Raw genomic sequence first — 21,825 nt, forward strand, 5'->3', positions numbered from 1 at the left:
TGGCCTGAGGGCCAGATGCAGCCCTCCAGACACTTGAATCTGGCCTCAAGTTCCCACCAGGCAGCAGGGCCCAGGGCCTGCCCTGCTCCAGCCAGGGTGCGAGGTTGTTGGCCTGCCCCACTGCGTGCAGCTCCTGGAAGCAGCAGCATGTACCCCCCCCCCCCGGCTCCTACATATAGGGGCAGCCAGGGGATTCTGCACGCTGCCCCCACAGCTCCCATTGGACAGGAACCACGACCAATGGTAACTGCAGGGGTGGTAACTGTGGATGGGGCAGCGCGCAGAGATGCCTGGCTGTGCCTCCACATTGGAGCTGGAGGGGGGACATGCCACTGCTTCTGGGAGCTGCTTGAGGTAAGCACTCCCCAGAGACTGTACTCCTGATCCCCTCCTGGGCCTAACCCCCTGCCTCAGCCCCAGCCCTGATCCCCCTCCCGCCCTCCAAACCCCTCGGTCCTAGCCTGGAGCATCTTCCTGCACCCCAACCCCTCATCCCCAACCCCATCCCAGAGCCCACACTCCCAGCTGGAGTCCTCACCCCTTAACCCCCAATTTCGTGAGCATTCATGGCCCACCATACAATTTCCATACCCAGATGTGGCTCTCGGGCCAAAAGGTTTGCCCATTCCTGGTGTAAAGCTTAGCCACCTTCTTGCACTCTGCCTCTTCTTTGGATGTGGTTGGAGGGCAATGGACACTGCCAGCACTGGAGAATACAGTGAGGGGCCTACAGGTTCAGCTCCCTCACCTTGCTATCTCATCAAGGGAACCCTAGGGATATCCCAGGTTGGGGCCTCCCAGGGAAACGCTGATCCTTCTGGCCCATGTGGTAGAAAGGGGTAGAATCTCTGGGGAGGCCATTTTTGAACCCTATTTCTTTTACTGAGAGACCCAGAAGGGGCCCTTGTTGTAAAGGGAAGACAATAAGACTAGCCTCTTTGAGGGCAGAAAGAACAATTATTCTTCGAGGTGGGTGTCCCTGTGGGTGCTACACTTCAGGTGAATGCATGCCCTCATCCTTTCAGTCAGAGAGTTTCAGCAGCCGTGCTCATCTGAGTCATGCATGTGCTATCTCCGTCTCTCACCGTTGTCAGTGCCTAGCCAGCGCACACACGCCCCGACCCACCCTCAGTTCCTTCTCTACCGTAGAGTCCAGAAATTTAACTCTGAAGTAGATGAGAGGAGAAAGGGTAGTGGAGTACTCACAGGGCCACCCCTCTCGAAGAACCTCAGTTACTGTACAGGATGAGTAACCTTTTCTTCTTTGAGGAATGTCCCTGTGGATGGTCCACTTCAGGTGACTGTTGAGCAGTGCCGCTCAATGGATGGAAGGGGCTTCAGAGCTGTGTGTGTGTGTATAAGTGAAGAGAACACTGTAGGGCCGGAGAGACATAGGTATCGAAAAGTGAAGACTGCAGCGTTGAAGAGACATGTAGGAAATCGTGTGGTATTGGTAGTTTTGGTGCCAAAGTGGTCAGTGCCAACAATGCTGCTGCAGGCACGGGTGTCAGTGCCAACCTCTGAGTGCTCTGCGCTACTGGAACAGGTGGTGGCACCATAGACTGTGGGGAGTACTTCAGTGCCACGTCCAGCTCCATCAGTGCCATAGCAGAGGAGGAAGGCATTTGTTTGTCTCTCAACTCTGAGTCTGTCCACTTGGGGTCAGTGGTTGTTGTGGTACATGTGGTACTGGAGGATCCTGGTACCTTGTATGTACTCAGTCACGGTGTGGTCAGTACTGAGGGTAGGGAATGACGTGAAGACGACTTCTTTTTTTTGCTGGGTCTTTCAGTGGAGAAGTTGATGCTCTTTTCCTCAGAGCCTTTTTTGGAGGAATGAGCCTTCTCGTGTGGAGACGATGACGTCTCTGGAGATCTTTGTCCAGCGGTCTGCTGGCCAGGCTCAGATGCCGAGCACAGAGACTGCTCCAAGAGAATAAGTCTGAGATGCAAATCTCTGTCCTTTCAGGCTTGAGCCTTTAGGTTACTGCAGTGAGAGCACTTCTGAGGTGTCTGTATCTCACCTAAGCAGTGGACATGTTGAGAGTCTCCGTCCGACACCAGGATCGCCTCCTGGCAGGAAAGGCAATATTTGAAGCCTGGTGAACCAGGCATACTGAAACTATGGCAGTTCAACCATATAGGTGAACAGTAACTATTCTAACGGGTAGAAATAGAGGTATAAAAAGAAAAAAAAATTTAAACTGAAAATTAACGGGGAAAGAAAGGGTAAGTAACTGTATCTAATCTATTAAAAAGTATTTTAAGAAGAAACTCTTCTACGCTCAAAGAACAGTATCTGTTTATGCACTGCTGGGAGCTCTCTCTCAGGCTAAGGACGGTTGAGAAGGAACTGAGGGGGAGGTCGGGTTGTGAGAGCTAGATAGGCACTGACAACAGCATGAGATAGAGAGATAGTGCATGTGTGATACAAATGAGCACTGCTGCTGAAACTCTCTGATTGAAGGAGCAGGGATGCACATTCACCTGAAGTGGAGCACCTACAGGATGCTCCTTGAAGAAAAATTAATGTTTATGCCCAATTCATTGCAAAATTATTCAAGCTGAGCTCACTTAAATATTGGCTAAAGATAGAAATATACAAGTTAATTAATACTTAGAGATAGCTTTGATTTGCACACACCCATCATTTGCCCAAAAAGTTGATGCATTTATTCATAAGTTCTCATCTGCTCATTTTACTAGAGCTGTGCAAAATCCCCATAGGAAATTCCAACATTTGGTTTTTTTCCCCCAAATTGGGATGAAAAGTTGAAATTTCAAATCTTTCTGCTGAATGGAAATTGTCAAAAATTTAATTTTTTAAAATTCTCACAATCAAAATGTCTGGTTTTGGTTTGTTGAAATGACCTGAAACCCTTCATTTTGACTCATTTCAATCTTCAACAGTGTTTTCCCATTGTGATGCATTCCCTTATGGGAGTTGTAGTTTGGGAGTCTAACACACCCCATTCTGTCCTCACTGGACTACATCTCCCATAATGCTCCCAAAGTCACATGTCTCCCATGATGTACCACACAGCTGTGTCAGAGAAAACGTCTGAGGCCATGTCTACATCTAAAATTTTGCAGCGCTGGTTGTTACAGCTGTATTAGTACGGCTGTATAGGGCCAGCGCTGCAGAGTGGCCACACTTACAGCAACCAGCGCTGCAAGTGGTGTTAGATGTGGCCACACTGCAGCGCTGTTGGGCGGTTTCAATGGGGGTTCGGGGAACGAGAGAGCAAACCGGGAAAGGAGACCAGCTTCGCCGCAGTTTGCTCTCGCATTCCCCGAACCACCCTGCAAACCGCAGGGAAGGAGACCTGCTTGCTCGGGGGTTCAGGGAACGAGAGAGCAAACCGGGAAAGGAGACCAGCTTCGCCGCGGTTTGCTCTTGCGTTCCCCGAACCACCCAGCAAACCGCAGGGAAGGAGACCTGCTTGTTCGGGGAACGCGAGAGCAAACCGGGAAAGGAGACCAGCTTCGCCGCGGTTTGCTCTCGCGTTCCCCGAACCACCCTGCAAACCTCAGGGAAGGAGACCTGCTTGCTCGGGGGTTCGGGGAACGAGAGAGCAAACCGGGAAAGGAGACCAGCTTCGCCGCGGTTTGCTCTCGCGTTCCCCGAACCACCCTGCAAACCTCAGGGAAGGAGACCTGCTTGCTCGGGGGTTCGGGGAACGCGAGAGCAAGCCGGGGAAGGAGACCAGCTTGATTACCAGAGGCTTCCTCAGGTATGCTGGGATACCTGCTTATTTCACGGAGGTCAAGAAAAGCGCTGGTAAGTGTCTATACTTGATTACCAGCGCTGGATCACCAGCGCTGGATCCTCTACACCCCAGACAAAACGGGAGTACGGCCAGCGCTGCAAACAGGGAGTTGCAGCGCTGGTGGTGCCCTGCAGATGTGTACACCTCCTAAGTTGCAGCGCTGTAACTCCCTCACCAGCGCTGCAACTTTCTGATGTAGACAAGCCCTCAAGGTAGATACCCTCCAGGGAGCCCAGGCCAGAGGAGAGAAGGGCTGGAACTATAGAACCCTTAAGAAAATATGACACAATAGGAAAATGCAGTTTAATGTTTTGCTAAGCAAATTCTAACTGAAATGTTTCAGAACAGTTAAACCTAAACATTCAAATTTTGGTCAGATCAAAACCTACTAAATGTTTTTCCTTGAAGTGACTCAGTGAGCACAAAACTCTTAGAATTGCTTCAGCATATGTTTCTTAGACCGGGACTAAATTCTAACATACAATTATAACCTGTGCTGTTGTTCAGAGAAAAGGTATATACCATCAAAAGATACAGTATATGTTTAAGTGACATATACAGAATTAAAGATAAAAACACTAATGCAAGGTTTTGTTCACAGATGTAACACAATATTGTGTTACAAGATTGAAATACAGACACTATCATCAGAAATCGTTTTCCAGTGATAACATCTTACAAATTAATTCAAGAAACACTATAAGAATAGTCCAGCAGGAAAAACAGGCTACCCACAAGCGTCCCAATATCCTTGTCCAACTCTTGTTTGAACTTGAAGTATAAAGCACAGCTACTGTACTGTGCATGCTAAAGCCTGAAGAGGGAAAAAATAAATCTACCAACCGTCCTACTAATAATCTGGAGCTATTTGCCAAAGTCAGCCAATGAATATTAATTTAAAAGACTCAACCCAAGGGGTAATCTGTTCCTCACCCTCATTTTGTGAATTGAACCTTGACTGCTCCCGATAAAGGCACATGTACTGTAATTTATATACTTAGGCTATGCTAGAGATCATGCTCTGATAGGAAATATTACGTGGAGGAAAAGAAAACCCCAGAAAAAAGCATAAGTGAACACCTTCAGACACCCAACTTATAGCAGCTAGTGTATGGTGCAGGAATTCTAGTGGGTGGTGTATAGAAATCTGCGTTAAAAATTGTGGAGCTATCACTTTAATTACTTAGGGATATCCTGGACCTGCTTAGAGGGAAGGGGGTTCTATAGGAAAGTATACAATCAGAATAGATACAGTCAATTTGGAGGCAACCAGCCTAAAGTACAGTGGGGTGAAATGTGCCTTTCTGTTTTAGGAAGCTGCTTTCTCTCTCTCTTTTGGGGTTCTTCTGTGTTATCATTCTGAACGCTAAGAAATAAAGCAGTGTCACACTGCAGCCTTCTAGCAGGAATATTTTATTTTTTTATCTAACTTCTCTCTGTGTATGCCATGAAATATAACACAGCACAGCACATTAAATTTATATATTTGATTATATCTTTGCACAAGCAATTCATTCAAGCGCCACAGTTCAGCTTCAAGAAATGAAAATTTAATTCATGCTCTACAATAATGAATAGGACACAGTTATGCAATTACTGTATCATCAAGTTTTGTACAATCCTTACCCCAAACAAAAGCAAATATTCTTCACCCTGTATATACATATTTACACACAAAACACTAGCATGTAAGAAGGTAATTTTCTTACATTGTGGTATTTTGTTTTCTCATGGAATATAAGAGCATTGCAATCTCATTCCTCAAAGCGACATTGTTGATCAGCATGGCAGGTTAATCTCTATAATATTGTGCAACTAGAGTGTTACAAACTAAAATTATTTGTATATATTTCTCATTTAAACTTGCAAGGAAGCTTCACACTTGCAAGTATACTACTGATGTGCACTTGAAGTCAAAAATAACATCTGCAGTCTGTCATAGCACCAGAATAGGGTGCCACCCATGCAGTTTTCACCAGACTGTCCAGGTGCTATTTAACAAGCCCTGATGTCCAGTTATTTTGATCTGGGAGGAAGAGGCAGAGCGGAGGCCTCAGGAGTCCTGTTACCAGCCATTAGGAAAGTGGCAACACTACACCAGAAGCAGGAGTTTCTTTCTTGCCCACGTGTGGGGTTTTTTTGGGAAGAATCCCGCTTTTCTCTCTCTCTCTTCCCACAGCCCAAGTGTATTGGTTTGCATTTGAAATAGGTTAGTGGCACTGCAAAAAGAATCTCAGTCTTTCCTAGACTGTATACCTGACTATTATTGAGAGAGACTCTAATCAGATAAAGATATAAATCATATTTCCTTACAGGCACCTAATAAAGAGTCAACATAGTTTTTGAGATTTCCAAACAAGCCTACACTCAGATTAGCAGTACTGCTCATCACTAAATAAGAGCTCCCTTCTAACAAAAACACTTAAAATATTTTTTTATTTTATTTTGTGCATAACACTGGATTTTAGTCTAGGTGAATGTAGCTCCCTGATCAGCTTGTCTTAGGTATCCATTAAATTAGTTCAACAATACCACAGAACTACACAAACAGTTTTATTGGTGGGGAGGGGATACTAGGCCACAAAAAGTCTGCACAGGACACCAGTGCAAGACTGATGATAGGGGAGTGATCAGAAGGTCCAAAAATTACACAAGAGTTACAAACAGGTCATGGTCATCAAGTTAGCCCATGTGTCATTGCCACTAGATTGGCAAAAGCAGAAATGAGGATAATCTATTTTCTGCATTCCCAGCATAGGATTCCCCTACACCAAGTCCATCATTTTGGTCTTAAAAAACAAAACAAAACAGGGGACCAGCATTTGACCCCTAAAGCTCAAATTATCTCTTTTTCCTTCACCCCTTAGGCAAAACTCCAGCAGAGTAAAGCCTTCATGAATAGGCCCACAGTGAATTTGGTGCAACACTAAAGACCTCTATTCACAATTATTAACTTTCCATTAAAATTACCCAACAGCCCCTTGTGCTCCTCCCTCCCCTACTGTTCAGCAAAATGCCTCAGTTTACTGAAAATTATCTTGTGCATTTCTGTCTGACAAAGGAACTGTGGGAAATCTTTGAGGGTTTTATTGTAAACCCCAGTATTGACAGTGTCAGAGGGGTAATGAAAAAATAAATAAATAAAATAATTTACCTCTACCACAGTGAAAAATCAGAGAGGGTAGGGAGAAGGTTATTAACTGCTGCTCCTCCTTCTTTCAGAGAAGAGCCCTTACATCCATAAAGCCAGGTTATCAACCCTTTACTAGATGTACAGCATTCTGTATTTTTCATCGAACACAAATGGTTACAGCTCTGCTGCTTTCCGGAAAATCTCTCATTTACACACAACAGGCAGAACAGCTTCTAACCAGCACATTGCCTTAAGCAAATAGCATGTTAAAGCACAGATTTTAAGTGTATGTAATTAAATAATGACGCTGCTTCAGCAGCAAGTGCTGAAAACAATCCCCTCTGCAAACTTTAAATCAACAATTTTCAGACACTATGCAGCGATTGCCAGACATGTTTATACCACTAAGACACTTGGCATAACCTAATAAAAAGAAAAAGAGGTCCTTCCAACAACATACTTAAGATAAATAAGAATGAGAGTTGAAAAAAACTCCTACATCTGTAGTGGGTAGAAAAATCCCTCAAGTAACAGGCAATTCTAGGAAATTTCACATTGCATAATCACTTCAGAGCAAACCAACAGATTGTGGATTTCCCCCCCCTCATGCATTATAGTTATTCCAAATAATTTTTGACCATAGTGCAACAAATGCAGAATGCCATTATTTAGCTCCTTGAAGCTGACCTGCAACGGCAGTCATTTTGCTTTTGAAATGTGTGCCTAATGCTCCAAAGAACTTGCATGAGGACTTTTTAAAAATACATACCTTAAATGTACTTTATCCCCTCCCCCATGTCAGACCTCACAAGTCTCACCACATAGTTAACTCCTGTTCCATTTAGAGGAACAAATATGTTATACAGATACTTAATACAAGTATACTTACAAAGGTATGCTCAGAAGGCAAGATAATCATAATGTACTGAAAATGTAAAAAGAACAGGAGTACTTGTGGCACCTTAGAGACTAACAAATTTATTTCAGCATGAGCTTTCGTGAGCTATAGCTCACTTCTTCAGATGCATAGAATGGAACACACAGACAGGAGATATTTATACATACAGAGAACATGAAAAGGTGGAAGTATGCATACCAACAGGAAAGCTCATGCTGAAATAAATTTGTTAGTCTCTAAGGTGCCACAAGTACTCCTGTTCTTTTTGCGGATACAGACTAACACGGCTGCTACTCTAAAACCTGAAAATGTAAACAAGCAGATGAAAGTAGGTGGCTCAGAGGATTATATATGGCATATAGAGCCTTTCACCCACTTGTCAACATCACTTCAGATCCATCCCAGGTTGGCGCTAACAATCTGTTATTCACTATCTGACACCTCTATGTGAAATGAGCTTATGTTCCAATCCAGTTCTTAATGAACCAGTGCCCATTTTATAAAAAAAAAAAAAAAATACCATGTGCTAGGCTCTGTTTTTGGCAATTGCATTAGAACAGTCCAAGTTTTGAAAGGGGCAGGATCCTAAAATTGTGGGCCATAGGACCATTACATCAAGGACTATAGAACCCCATCCCACTGCTAATGGTGGTTAGGATGGCTATCACAGTGGTTCTCAACCTTTCCAAATTACTGTGCCCCTTTCAGGAGTCTGATTTATCTTGTGTACCCCAAGTTTCACCTCACTTATAAACTACTTGCTTACAAAATCAGACATAAAAATGCAAAAAAAAGGGTCACAGCACATTGTTACTGAACATGTGCTTACTTTCTCATTTTTACCATATAATTATAAAATAGATTAACTGAAATATAAATATTGTATTTACATTTCAGTGTGAGCCTTGTCTGAAGCCGGAGCTTCTGGAGGCGGGGCTGAAGCCTGGGCCCTGCTGCTGGGAGCTGAAGTATGTAACTTAGCTTTGTGGGGCCCCCTTGTGGCATGAGGACCCAGGCAATTGCCCTGTTTGCCACCCCAAATGCTGGCCCTGAACTTGCAATCTCCCTAAATCTGTCCCTGAACCCTCCCTGGGGATCGCAACCTCCAGGTTGAGAAACTGATCTAGATGAGTTGAGTACCCCCTGGAAGACCTCTGCGTACCCCCAGGGCTCTGTGTACCCCTGGCTGAGAACCCCTGAGCAGATAAGAAGGAAAAAATGCTTGGAAACCAGACACCCTTGGAAGACCATGAATGCTGCTGTTAGTCTTTGCACAAAGGAATTTAAAGCAGGATGCAATGGGGAACAATGCAAATTTGTACTATATTGAATCCAGAACCATTAACATGGTATTCTTTAATGCAGCAGAAGAATCACTAGTTTGCAATATAGTTCTGCGTGGGCTTAATCTTTTAGTTCTCAGCACCTACCTCTTTTTCCAGTGATCAGAAACCACAAAAGAACAAACCCAACCAAATACATTACAAAACATCCTAGAATAAAATTAAAGCAAGTTGATGGGGAAAATTTTAGTGCTGATGCCAGTGTTGCACCTGTTCTGAAGACTGGAGTCACCTTTCAGTTACTAAATGCCCTTGAAGAGTCCAGTCTGATGCTCAACTCATTTCAATGAAAGCAGAAGTGAGTATGCTCATTCACCCCCACAAAAAAATGTAAATGCATATTCTTTCCAGAAGGTTATATTTCCAAAAAAGGGGTAGCTTTATGAAAATAGGAATTATAGAATGGCCGATACCATTGGTTCATCTAACCCACAATCCTGTGTCCTGGAAGGAGCCATTAGTCAGTTTTGCAGTAATTTACATTGGTGAAATAGAGGACGAAAGGATATGACATTACTACATTGATCAGCCTAGGAAACTACTAATTTTTGTTTCTTGAAAAACCAGAGGAAGGCAAAACATTGAAGTGATTTTAATAGGGCAGAAGGGAGGGGAAGGGAGTCCTCTCTGTAGAGGAAAGTAACTTTAGTAGTTTATCCCATTAAAAAAAAAACAAACTCACTCAAGTGTTTCAGTACTCCGTGTCCTTCTCAGTAATCTCACCCACACACGTGCCCCCCCACACACAAATGTTCTCTCATATCTAATTAGCCACAAAAACAGTGTTAGAAAACAAATCCAAACAATCTTTCTTAAGCCCCAATTTAAGAGGCCAGGAGTTGAATTAATTGAAACCTTTTATCATGCAAGATGTATCCTCAAGTTCATATAGGAATTAATTCAGAGAAATTCTATGGTGTATGTTACACCGGAAGGCAAACTAGAGGATCACAGTGGCCACTTCTGGCTTTATAATTTATGATTAAGAGTTAATACATTCTTAAGCACAGAACACTTCTGCTGTTATAACTTAAGTTTAATAGTAATCAAAGATATTTAATTCCAGTGAATTTGTTCCCATTAAGTCTTACCTGTCATTCTGTGGCAAGTGGAAAGATTGAACAGGTCTGTTTTTATTTTTTCTAGTGTTAGAAGAGAGGCAAAACAAAAGGGCCATACAGTAACACTGATATACACTAACACTTGCACAGTAATTTCAACTGTTGATTCTGCCTCTCCTCACCTCCAAACCACCTTAAATGGCACAATCCGTCCCTCAGTACTGACCTATTATTGTCTTGATTTTGGTTGAAATCTTAGAAGTCATATGGGTGTAAGAAGCTCTGCTGATTTTGTTCTTCTGGTTCAAGTTAATATGGTTGTTGATGATCTCAAGTACACACAGTTCTACTTTTATACTAAAGACACTGCCTTTGTGTCTTCTAAATCGATACTACACAGCAAAACAGTGTTGAAAGGTTCTTTCCAAAGATTATGAGAATTATTTCTGTTACCAATTCTAGTGACTCATACAGTTAGTAACATGTGAGAGGAATTTAACTCTATCCTCAAAACACCAAACTTGAAAGCAAAGCATTTGAGGTGTTATTCAAAAATATTGTTCTAAGATCGTACTGGGGACAAATCCTGCAAATTTGCCTTGAAAAGAATACCAAAGTCACTTCTGAGGAGTATATTAAGTCAAATGGGCTTTTTGGTGGTTTCAGGTAATTTTTTAAAAGGAAAAATTATGAAGGTGCAAAAAATAAGCATCCTTCTGAAACTCTAGAGAAACTTCCAACAAAGCACAATTATGTCTTGATCAAGCAAACTAAATGTCTTACTGCAGGCAATATTTAAGTAAAACATTTTTAGAGAAGAAGTGAAGGCAGATATACGCACAATCACCAGTATGCCTAATCACAAGATGGTGCACATCCAAAAAACTGGTTCTCCCCACGCTACCTCTTTATGTCTTAATTCCAACATCTCAAATGCAAAAATGGTTTACACCAGGGATCGTCAGCCTTTGGCACGTGGCCCGCCAGAGTAAACCTGCTGGTGGGCAGGACGCAGGACCGGTTTGTTTACCTGCCGCATGCGCAAGTTCGGCCGATCGCGGCTCTCACTGGCTGTGGTTTGCCATTCCAGGCCAATGGGGGCTGCAGGAAGCAGCGCGGGCCAAGGGATGTGCTGGCCGCCACTTCTGGTAGCCCCCATTGGCCTGGAACGGCAAACCATGGCCAGTGGGAGCCGTGATCAGATGAACCTGCGGACACAGCAAGTAAACAAATTGGCCCTGCCCGCCAGGTGGCTTACCCTGGCGAGCTGCATGCCAAAAGCTGCCGATCCCTGCTTTACACTCAGCAGAAATACACTACACAAGAATGAAAATGAAAACTAAAAAAAAAAAAAAAAAATCCAGACACTTATATAATGCTGAGTTTCACCTGCCTTTAAAAATAAAAATGGAATTTTCTACTTAACTCTAAATTATGATTCCTCTGGCCTACTTCCTAACAAAAAAAAAATCCTTAAAAAATTAGAGCTATTATCTCAAACTCCCTGTGCCAGAGCAGGTGCTATAGGGCACATGGTTCAATATGTCTTGCCAAGTCCTTTGGCATGTTTAGTTTTCTGATAGGGTGTTTAACAGATTCACATATAAAGGGTAAAAGGAAAGTACATGATCCTAGAATTATCTTCAATCTGTAGCTTTTGAGACCCCCAATCCTGCAGGTGCTCCACACATGGGGGGCTGGGGTTGGGAAGAGAGAGAGAACATACCATACCTATGGAGAGCAGCTTCCAGTATTGGAGCCTGACATGGTAAGTGACTCAATCTATTCCATATTAGCTATACCAGTACAAAGTCCAGCATGGGTGCAGTTATACCAGTATAATTATTCCCATACTGAAAGGGGAATAAGCTATACCAGAATAACACTTTCAGTTTAAAAAAAAAATCACTCCACCGTCTTAAATAGTTATAAACAGTACAGAAACTATGTGTAGCCAAGCCTTAGTTAGGTGATTAGGGAGAAATAATAAAAACAATTAAAACGTGTCCTTTTGTTCAGGCATTAACGGCCTGATACTCAGATGTCAAGCATCTCAACTCTTACAGCTTAATCCTGAACAGTGTTGAGCACCTATAATTTGATGAGGTCCTAATAAAAGCACCTCTCAAAATTCAAGTACATTGTTTACATTTCTATGGTTTAAACCACACCACTTACATGAGGCTCCTGTGTACTGCTTTAACCCCACTCCCCGATAATACACATTTTATATAGAGAAGTTTACTTCGTAATAGCTACTTTGGAGCTATGGCTACCTCAACAAATGATTATTAGAGCATAAAGTCCATATCTGATGACTAACATAGCACAATGTAATAATTCTATATAGTATAATCAGTTGAAACTTTTAGTCTTGTGCAGTGTTTTGGCTTGCTTGCCACAGACTTTCATGGAAGTCAAGCAATTAAAACTCCAAAACACCATTCAAAACTTGAGGAACATGATTTCAGGAAAAACACACCATATAGGTTCACAGAAACTAATTTCTTTCAATCCAAATCTTTGCTATTGATAAAAATGGCTGCAAGGAAGCAATTGCATAGCCTCACTTTCTCCAAGATAGATTCTGGTTAAAAATTTAAATAAAGAGACCTAGAAAATTAAACACAAAAAAGTTAGTTTAAAATAATGTTAAAGGAATTGACTTAAACCCACAAAATTCTTTACAGTCTCCTATTAAGAGGATCCCTCTTGCCAATCATCCTTATGTATTATAAGTGAAAAAATGGCAATTCATATGGAATTATTGTTAGGAAGGAATGTGAGATTTAACTGAATTTAAGCTGCTTGCAATATAACTCAGTGCACACAGAAAACTTTTAAAGGATTCTAAGTGTATTTATTATAATGTTTGTACTAATGGGGCAGAGGTTATCACATGTAGTACTCAAAATAATTACAAGCTTCTTGAACCTAACAGAAACTTTTAGGAACTTAAAATACAGACAATAAATTTAGTATTATTGAATATCAAGCTGGATAAGCTGAAGACTTGGAATAAGCCCCAACAACCTGTTAAAACTTCTCATTCACAGCATTTATTCCTAGGTGTGTGTAGAGAGACATTGTCTGAGAGAGAGAGAGAGAGAGAGAGAGAGAGAGATCTTATACAAAACAACACTCACACAAATCTCAAACCTTGAAGTACCTGGGCTCAGTGGGGCAAATTAAGAAGAGAATGTGATTCCAACACTGAATTGGATGTCTTTAAATTCACTAAATGTCTATCTTAGTTACATCAGGGATTAGGTGCATGAACCATATTTCAGGCAGTGCTGTGTAGTATACTTGGTAAATCTCCTTAAAAGCAACTAAGTTTTATGGAATACCAGTACCATCTAGGAAAGGAACAGCTGGTTCACAGCAAACAGGTTAACATCTACGTTGTTGATGAAATTGTTTAGCGTGTGTGTATATATATACACATACACTTTATATCTTCCAAAAAAAATCATACTTAAAAAGATCTGAATAAATTGAATGAAGCAATGCTTAGGGCAACCACAAAGGTGGCACATTTATAAACAATCAGGTTCATAACAGCCTCAGAAAAGTAGATGCAAAACATACTTAAAAATATCTTGCTTGAGAGATTTGTAGCACATGATGGTAGTTCTACTTTTAGTCACTCACTAAATATACCAGTTAACAAAAATCAAGAGGAGAATCAGAGCTTCAAAGATTAGGTGCAAACTCTCACATAGTTTAAGTATTCAAGGTCCAGCAGTTGGGTTTGAACACATCTCTATGCAAAAACAAACACTGCTAAAATCTAAATATTCCTATCTGGAAGACAAAAATTTGCTTCTAAATCCAAATTTAGGCAAAAAGTTGCGGAGCTTCTGCAGCTTTCATTCACTTCAACTCATGAATGACAAAAACAAAATACAGTAGAACCTCAGTATTATGAACACTCTGAGGAAGGGAGTTTATAACTCTGAAATGTTCATAACGCTAAACAAAATGTTATGGTTACTCTTTCAAAAGTTTATAACTAAACATTGACTTAATACAGCTTTGAAACTTTTTATGCAGAAGAAAAATGCTGCTCTTTTTATTTTTTTAGTAGTTTACATTTAACACAGTACTGTATTATATTTGCCTCTTTTTTTTTTTGTCTATGCTGGTGCCTGATTGTGTACTTCAGGTTCCAGATGAGGTGTGTGGTTGACTGGTCAGTTCATAACTCTGGTGTTTGTAATGTGAGGTTCTACTGTAGATCCTAATTATGGTCCAAGCATTTCCATAGCTCACCTGCTGAAAAAGCAAGAAAATCCCTACAAAACACCTCACTCCAGATTCTATGCACAAATACTATGAGACCAACTAATAGCACAACAATGATCCCAGGGAGAAGAACTGCAAAATCCAAAAACGGAACTGAAGTTTGAGAAAGTCCGTGGGGAGTGAGGCCAAAAATACTACAGTACATGTGCTACTGTGGCAAGTCACAACCTCTTGTTGTATCATTGATTTTTAAAGCACAACTCCCCTTGGAAATTAATAGGGATTTCTGCTCAAGACCTGAAGTAACAAACTACAGAAAACAATAAAACATTTATACAGATAGCTAAGCAGTGGTGCCTATCTTCACCTCAGATTACAAGAAACCTGAAAGTTTTCTATACATTTCCACACACTGCCGTCTTTACTGCAGATTCTACCATGTGTGAAGCAGCTCACTCCTCCATACTTCCCCACTCCTCAACACAGTATCTAGTTTTATGATCTCTGCAATGAGTTTGTTATCCATAGCCATTAACAGTTACTACAGTTTCATGCAAGTAGAATCCTACACAAGCTGCAGAATTGGGGTCCTAAGTAGCTCAATTCTGTAACAAATGTTTGAAGATCAAAAAACTTTCTCTACCTTTTTACTGCAAAAGAGTGCATATGGCCTTATGTATAGATGAGAAAGTATCTACATACAAATATAAAAGCATGCTTATCCATGTTCACAAATTTTTAGTAGTATGGAGAAAATAAACATACCACCTCATAAAACCAAATTCTTTGGGGTAAAATAGCCCCTCACACTCACATTAAATTAGATCCATAGCCATTCTCACATCACAAAGGTGCCCCTATTGAAGTGCCAGCATTCCATGGAATGCCACTCGCAGAGAGTAAGAATTTAGCAATATTTCACACTTAGTGTGCATAGCGGCTTTCCTCTTCAAAGAACTTCAAAAACATTAAAGTTAATTCACACAACTATCTATTACAGGTTAATTAACACTAGCTCTGTTTTGAAGTCTATACATAACCTGCTGTGTTTAATTTCAGAATCCTGTGTAATTACACAAACACTGTGTGCTCTTTTATCTCCTTGGTATGTCAATTTTACAAAACTTGAGGCAGCATTGTGTAGTGACTGAGGTACAGGACTGAGAATCAGAAGTTCCTTGGGCTTGATTCTTCTTCCACTTATATCAGCGTAAAGTCCTGGTCCTACAGATACTTTCACAGAGTGACTTTGAACTCAATGGGTATGTAAAACCTGCAGCAGGGAGCGAGCCTCCCAGCCAGATAGGCGCACTGGCAGAACTCAAACTAGCATGGAGTTGCTGCACCCTGGGAGGCTCAAGCTAATCACCCAAACACAGACCTAGGGGTTTGGGTGCTAGTCCAATCCTCTGCTAGTGTGGACCTTGCAGCCCTGTTACTTTCAGTGCACTAGCACAAATCTGTCTACACAGGCGGGGAGGCTGGCTCCAAGCTGCAGTGTGCAGACATATGCAACGGGACTTCTTGAGTGAGTAAAATTACTCATGTTGTAGAGAGTGACATTTGCAAAGCAGCCTAAGAGAGTGAGGCACCCTGGGAGTTGGGCACCTAACTCCCTTGAACTCTTTTGAAAATCCCAGCCTTTTTGCAGGACTGTGAAATAAGCAGTTAATGGAGTAAAACGTGCCAGAAGAATCAGGCCACTACAGTGTAATTCTGGATTTGCCACTGACTCACTCTGTAGCCTTGAGCAAGTGACTTCACCTCTCTGCCTTTCTCCGGTGTAATACAAGGATAAATCAGTTAGTGTTTGTAGAATGCTTTGAAAATGTAGAGTCCTATTCGTTTCCCACCTATTATCCTTAGGTATCTTTAGTACTGTAAACTTGACCCTGCAAACCTTGCCTGATATGTGAATCCAGCAAAATCCGTTGTGGTCTTCCTCAAAACCCGCTGCGGTGAGCACACACAATAGTTGTGCCGCTTTAGGCAGACAGGGGTGTAGTTAAAGCCGTACACGCTAAAGCCCCCTGTCAATCAGCAGGCTGGGAAAGAGCTGTGGTGTGTGTGTATGGGGAAACCCAACCTACCCTGTAGCGCAGCCTCGGCTAAGCTCGTGTGAATCCTCTCGTTAACCTCTAGATGACTCAACCTTCCCTCGGTGTCATGTGAGGGGAGGCGCTGCGGGAGTTCCCTCCGGGGGGCTTGCTCCGAAGCAGATGCGGCCAGGTCACCACACGGTCTCTGTTGTTCGCGGCTGTTTTGGGCTGGCCAGACGCGCCGCTCGCAATCTCCCCGGCAGGATCAGTCCCTTACCGCTTGGCAGGCAGCGGCATCCCCACCCCAGCCCCAAGCAAAGCTCCGCTCCCAGTCAGCTTCCCGAAACTCCCATGGAACCGGTCAGAGTTGAGGAGAAACCAGGCGCTGGCACCTCACCTCGTAGCTTCCCGCTCCTCCTGGGCTCCCTGCACTGGCGGCCCGGAGCTGCAGGGAGGCGGCGGCGGCGGCCCGAACTCCAGCTCGCAGAGAAGAGGTTGCAGCCCCCGGCAGGGGCTGGAGAGCCCCAGAGCGCTCAGGGATTCCGCCGCAGCTACTCTTCCCGGCTCTCTCAGCAGGCCGTGGGGAAGAAGAAGGAGGCGACACAACGCAGCGCCCGGCCGTGCTGGGCTCCAGGAACTTGGAGCTGCCGCAAAGCGGCTGTCAGGAGAGGCTGGACACCAAAATCCCCCCCGCCGCCGCGCCAGGGAAGTCCGAGAACTTCACGCGCCAGGCGTTCTCCGGAGCAGTTCTACCCTCAGTTCAGGGACAGAGTCCCGCCCCTTGGCTCCTGTGTTCAACAACACCCTCCCCCCCGCACACACACACCCGTCTCTCTCTCACACACATTCACGCACCCTCCCTCTACTCTTTCTCTTTCATTGCCACTTCCCCTTCTCATTTTAGAGCTTCTCTCTCCCCTTTTTCCCCTCGCACCCGCTTCATTCTCTGTTTCTCCCGGACCCCTTTCTTTCTCTTCCTCCTTGTCCCGCAATCTCTCATTCTCTCTTCTCGTCTGCTTCACATTCTCCCTACAGAGATTCCCTGGGGGTAATGACGGATGAACCAGCGAACCAAACCATCCATCTCCACATGTCCCCAACTAAGTCCAGGGAGTTATCTCAGCTGGAGATGTACCTGCTCTGCTCCTCTCTCCTTGTCCCAGCTCTGCTCCTCTCTCCTTCTCCTACCCCAGTTTCCCAAAGTTTGGATCTGGACTTCTCAATTTCAGTCATATTCTAGAAGGGGTCTGAATTGCTCAACACATATAAATACACCACCTGAGCTTGGGAAAGTAGATCAGCAATTAAGTGGTAGCTTAGGGATCATCCCTAATCATAATCTTTCTGTGATACATAAAGTTTCTGTACTGCAATACATCATGCCTACTTCTCCACCACACCCCATCCCATTTTCCATGTTACAATCTAGCAAACATTGCATATAAATGTGCATTGATATATTGTTCAAAGCAGATAAGAAAAAAAAACAAGCAAAATCTACAGATAAGACAAATTACACAGTGTTGCCAATCACAAGCATCCAAAAATCACAGGTCAGGCACCCAAAAAAAATCATGAATCATTAAAGTGAATGGGACTTGAATAACATGAGTAGGATTTGGCCCTATTTGACAAATTTATCCAGTCTGAAGCAAGAAGTGAAAAACAATAAATTAACAGTTGACACCAAATGTGTCAGATTTTGGGGAAAGAAGGAATATCAAATAACAGAAAATATGCTAGAACAGTCCCTCTTGCTCAGGACAAATTGGAGAAAAGTACAGATAAATCAAACAAAATTTAACAAAGATAAGTGCAAGTAGATGGAAAGCTCTTTGGGGCAGAGGCTTTTTACTGTGCATTTGTACAGTGCTCTGATCTATTATTGAGGTTCCTCAGCACTACTGCAATACAAATAATGACATGAACAAAGAAAATAAAAATCACAAATGCAAATGCAAAATAAGAAGCCAATGCTAGCCAGTATTACTACAGAAAAAGACCTGTGTGGAAGAGCTGATGGAAAAAATTATGATTCCATATGAGGACACTTTATAAAGCTAATGCAATCTTGCAATATTAATCTTGAGATATCAAAAGTAAATGAATATCTATGAGAAACAAACACCAGAAAATTAAAAAAGTGGTTCACCTCATAATGTATCCTAGAGACAACGGAAACATTTAAAAGATATTACAGAATAATCAATTGAGGCCTCTGGTCTATGGATAGATTTTCCACTTTAAACCTAACATTTTGTGATGAGATTTAATTTCTCAGATATTTCAAAAGCAGTGTGGCCAGAAATGAGATATAGACATGGGTAGCCAGGCCCAATTTTTAAAAGATATGTTTTTAACCCCATGATTTATTCTTCAGTTTGGGATCTTAAAAATAAAGTTTGGACTCACCTTAAGACATGTTGTGGGGAAGTTCTAGTATAAGGATAAAAATGAAAACAGTCAATTTTAAAGGCCAGGAGTCCTCAGAGTGCTCTAAAACATTTCCTTTTAAACATCAGCGATAGTTAAACTGGAAAAAAATAGCTATCAAGAAGACATATGTTATTATTCCTACAAAAATGTAATAATACTTTTGTAATTTATTTTGATTTATTACTTATTTCTTAAAACTATGGGCTAGATTTTGAGCCTTTTCCCAATGCTCTGAATGTGTGGGAGGAACCTCTTATTCCCCTCTTGTTCCTGATGGTGGAGGAATTTGCCCCAGCCCATTCCTCTCCCCCTCAGACTGACTCAGTTCTGCAGGTTGGCATGTTGGAGGCAGAGCCAAAGTTCCACCCATTCCCTGCTACTCTGTAAGCCCTCCCGGCCCACCCAGGGCCGGCGCTTCCATTTAGGCGACCTAGGCGGTTGCCTAGGGCATCAGGATTTGGGAGGGTGGCATTTTGCTGCCCTCGGTGGCAATTCAGTGGCGGGGGGTCCTTCTGCGCTCTGGGTAGTCATCGGCAATTCTGCGATGGGTCCTTTGCTCACTCCAGGACCCGCCGCTGAAGTGCCCCAAAGACCGGGAGCACGGAAGGACTCCCCCGCCACAGAATTGCGCCAACGACCGGGAGCGCAGAAGGACCCCCGCCTAGGGCATCAAAAATCCTGGCGCTGCTCCTGCACCCACCTGCTTGTAGCAGGGAATAGTGACCCCATGAAGATTGTTCCCTCTACACCTGGAGCAGTAATTTAGGCAGACCACACAAAAGAAAGACTGCTACTTAAGCCTCTCTGCAGCCACATTAGTGCTAACTACTTTCACTCACCACCACATTATGGGCAGATTCATGGCCCAATGCACAGCCCAAATATCATTAATGGAAAAGAGGAGTCTGTGGTGGCTGCAGTAATACTATGTATGGGTATCTATATCTGGTGGGGGCATGAAATCATGACCTTTCTTTTCCATCACTGAAAAACCTCCTTATCTAGAAGCCCCAGCAGAGTGGTGCTATATAATATATATGGGGTGTAGGCCTCTGCTCGCTATGTCTCTTATCATGCAACAAGAGGACACTAATTCTGCTGCATTCAGGACCTTCCACATGCTCAGAGGAAGTGATAGCTTTTGCTCCTATGTTACATCCTAATTGTAGAGAAGCACCTAGGTAGCGAATATTACCAAATGTGGTGAGACCCTCTGTCTAGACAAGGGGTGGGCAAACTATGGCCCAGGGGCTGCATCCGGCCCTTCAGATGTTTTAATCTGGCCCTTGAGCTCCCGTCTGGGAGTGGGGTCCAGGGCTTGTCCCACTCCAGAACTCCAGATGGGGAGGGGGTCAGTGGCTTGTCCCACTCTGCGCGTGCCATGGCTCCGCACAGCTTCCAGAAGCAGCTTCATGTCCCCCCTCTGGCTCCTATGCATAGGGGCAGCCAGGGGCCTCCGCACAGTGCCCCCACCCCAGGTGCTGCCCCTGAAGCTCCCATTGGCTGGGAACCATGGACAATGGAAGCTGCAGGTGTGGCACCTGCAGACTGGGCAGTGCGTAGAGCCGCCTGGCTGTGCCTCCGCATAGAATCCGGTGGGGGGACATGCCACTTCTTCCGGGAGCTGTTTGAGGTAAGCGCCACCCTAATCCTGCACCACCAACCCCCTCCCACGCTCCAACCCCCTGCCCCAGTCCTGATCCCCCTCCTGCCCTCCAAACCCCTTGGTCTCAGCTGGGAATACCCCTCTGCAGCCCCAACTCCTCATCCCTAGCCTCATTCCACAGCCTGCACCCATAGCCAGAGCTCTCAACCCCCCTCACACCCCAAACCTCTGCCCAGAACCCCCTCCCACATCCTGAACTCCCTATTTCTGGCCTCACCCTAGAGCCCTCACCCCCTCCCATACCCCAATCCCCAATTTTGTGAGCATTCATGGCCCGCCATACAATTTCCATACCCAGATGTGGCCCTTGGGCCAAAAAGTTTGCCCACTCCGGTCTAGACTCTAGGCCGGGGTGGGCAAACTTTTTGGCCCAAGGGCCATGTTGGGGTTGCAAAACTGTATGGAGGGCCAGGTAAGGAAGGCTGTGCCTCGCCAAACAGCCTGCCCCCTGCCCCCTACTGCCCCCCTCAGAACCTCTGACCCATCCAATCCCCCCTGCTCCTTGTCCCCTAATCACCCCTCCCAGGACCCCCCATCCCTAACTGCCCCCTGGGACCCCATCCCCTGTCCAGCCCCTCCTGTTCCCTGTCTCCTGACTGCCCTGACCCCTATCCACACCCCTGCCCTGACAGGCCCCCCAGGACTCCCACGCCTATCCAACGCCCCCTGTTCCCTGACGTCTATCCACACTCACACCTCCTGACAGCCCCCCCACCCAGGACTCCCACGCTTATCCACTCCCCCATTCCCCATCCCCTGACCGCCCTCCCAAACCTCCACCCCATCCAACTGTCCCCTGCTCCCTGTCCCCTGACTGCCCACGGGATCCCCTGCCCCTTATCCAACCCCCTGACCCCCTTACTATGCCGCTCAGAGCAGCATGTCTGACAGCCGCGCTGCCCGACTGGAGCCAGACACACTGCCGCACTGCTCAGCAGGAGTGCGCAACCCCGCCGCTCAGAGCGCTGCCCACATGGCGGCGTAGCTGCAGGTGAGGGGGGACAGCAAGGGAGGGGCTGGGGGCTAGCCTCCCCAGCAGGGAGCTCAAGGGCCGGGCAGGAAGGTCCAGCGGTCCAGATGTAGCCCGTGGCCGTAGTTTGCCCACCTCTGCTCTAGGCTGTGCTCTGGTTTTTTTGTGTATGCAAAATTCCCACTTACTTTATATAGGCAACATATAAACATATAAACATTCAGACCATATCAGTACTGTTAATACATAGGTGCAATGGGAG

At 44.3% G+C, this 21,825-nt stretch overlaps 1 protein-coding gene across 1 annotated transcript in view; it reads right to left on the reverse strand.

Moving 5' to 3' along the window:
* ARHGEF3 (Rho guanine nucleotide exchange factor 3) overlaps nucleotides 1-17,168 on the reverse strand; it is a 261,653-nt gene extending 244,485 nt beyond the window's left edge. Inside the window, exon 1 of the mRNA XM_030568685.1 lies at nucleotides 16,889-17,168. The gene's annotated coding sequence lies outside the window, so the exon portion shown is untranslated. The remainder of the gene's footprint in view (nucleotides 1-16,888) is intronic.
* Between the last annotated feature and the right edge of the window lie 4,657 nt (nucleotides 17,169-21,825).

Source organism: Gopherus evgoodei, chromosome 7, assembly GCF_007399415.2.
Source record: "Gopherus evgoodei ecotype Sinaloan lineage chromosome 7, rGopEvg1_v1.p, whole genome shotgun sequence".
NCBI lineage: Eukaryota > Metazoa > Chordata > Testudines > Testudinidae > Gopherus > Gopherus evgoodei.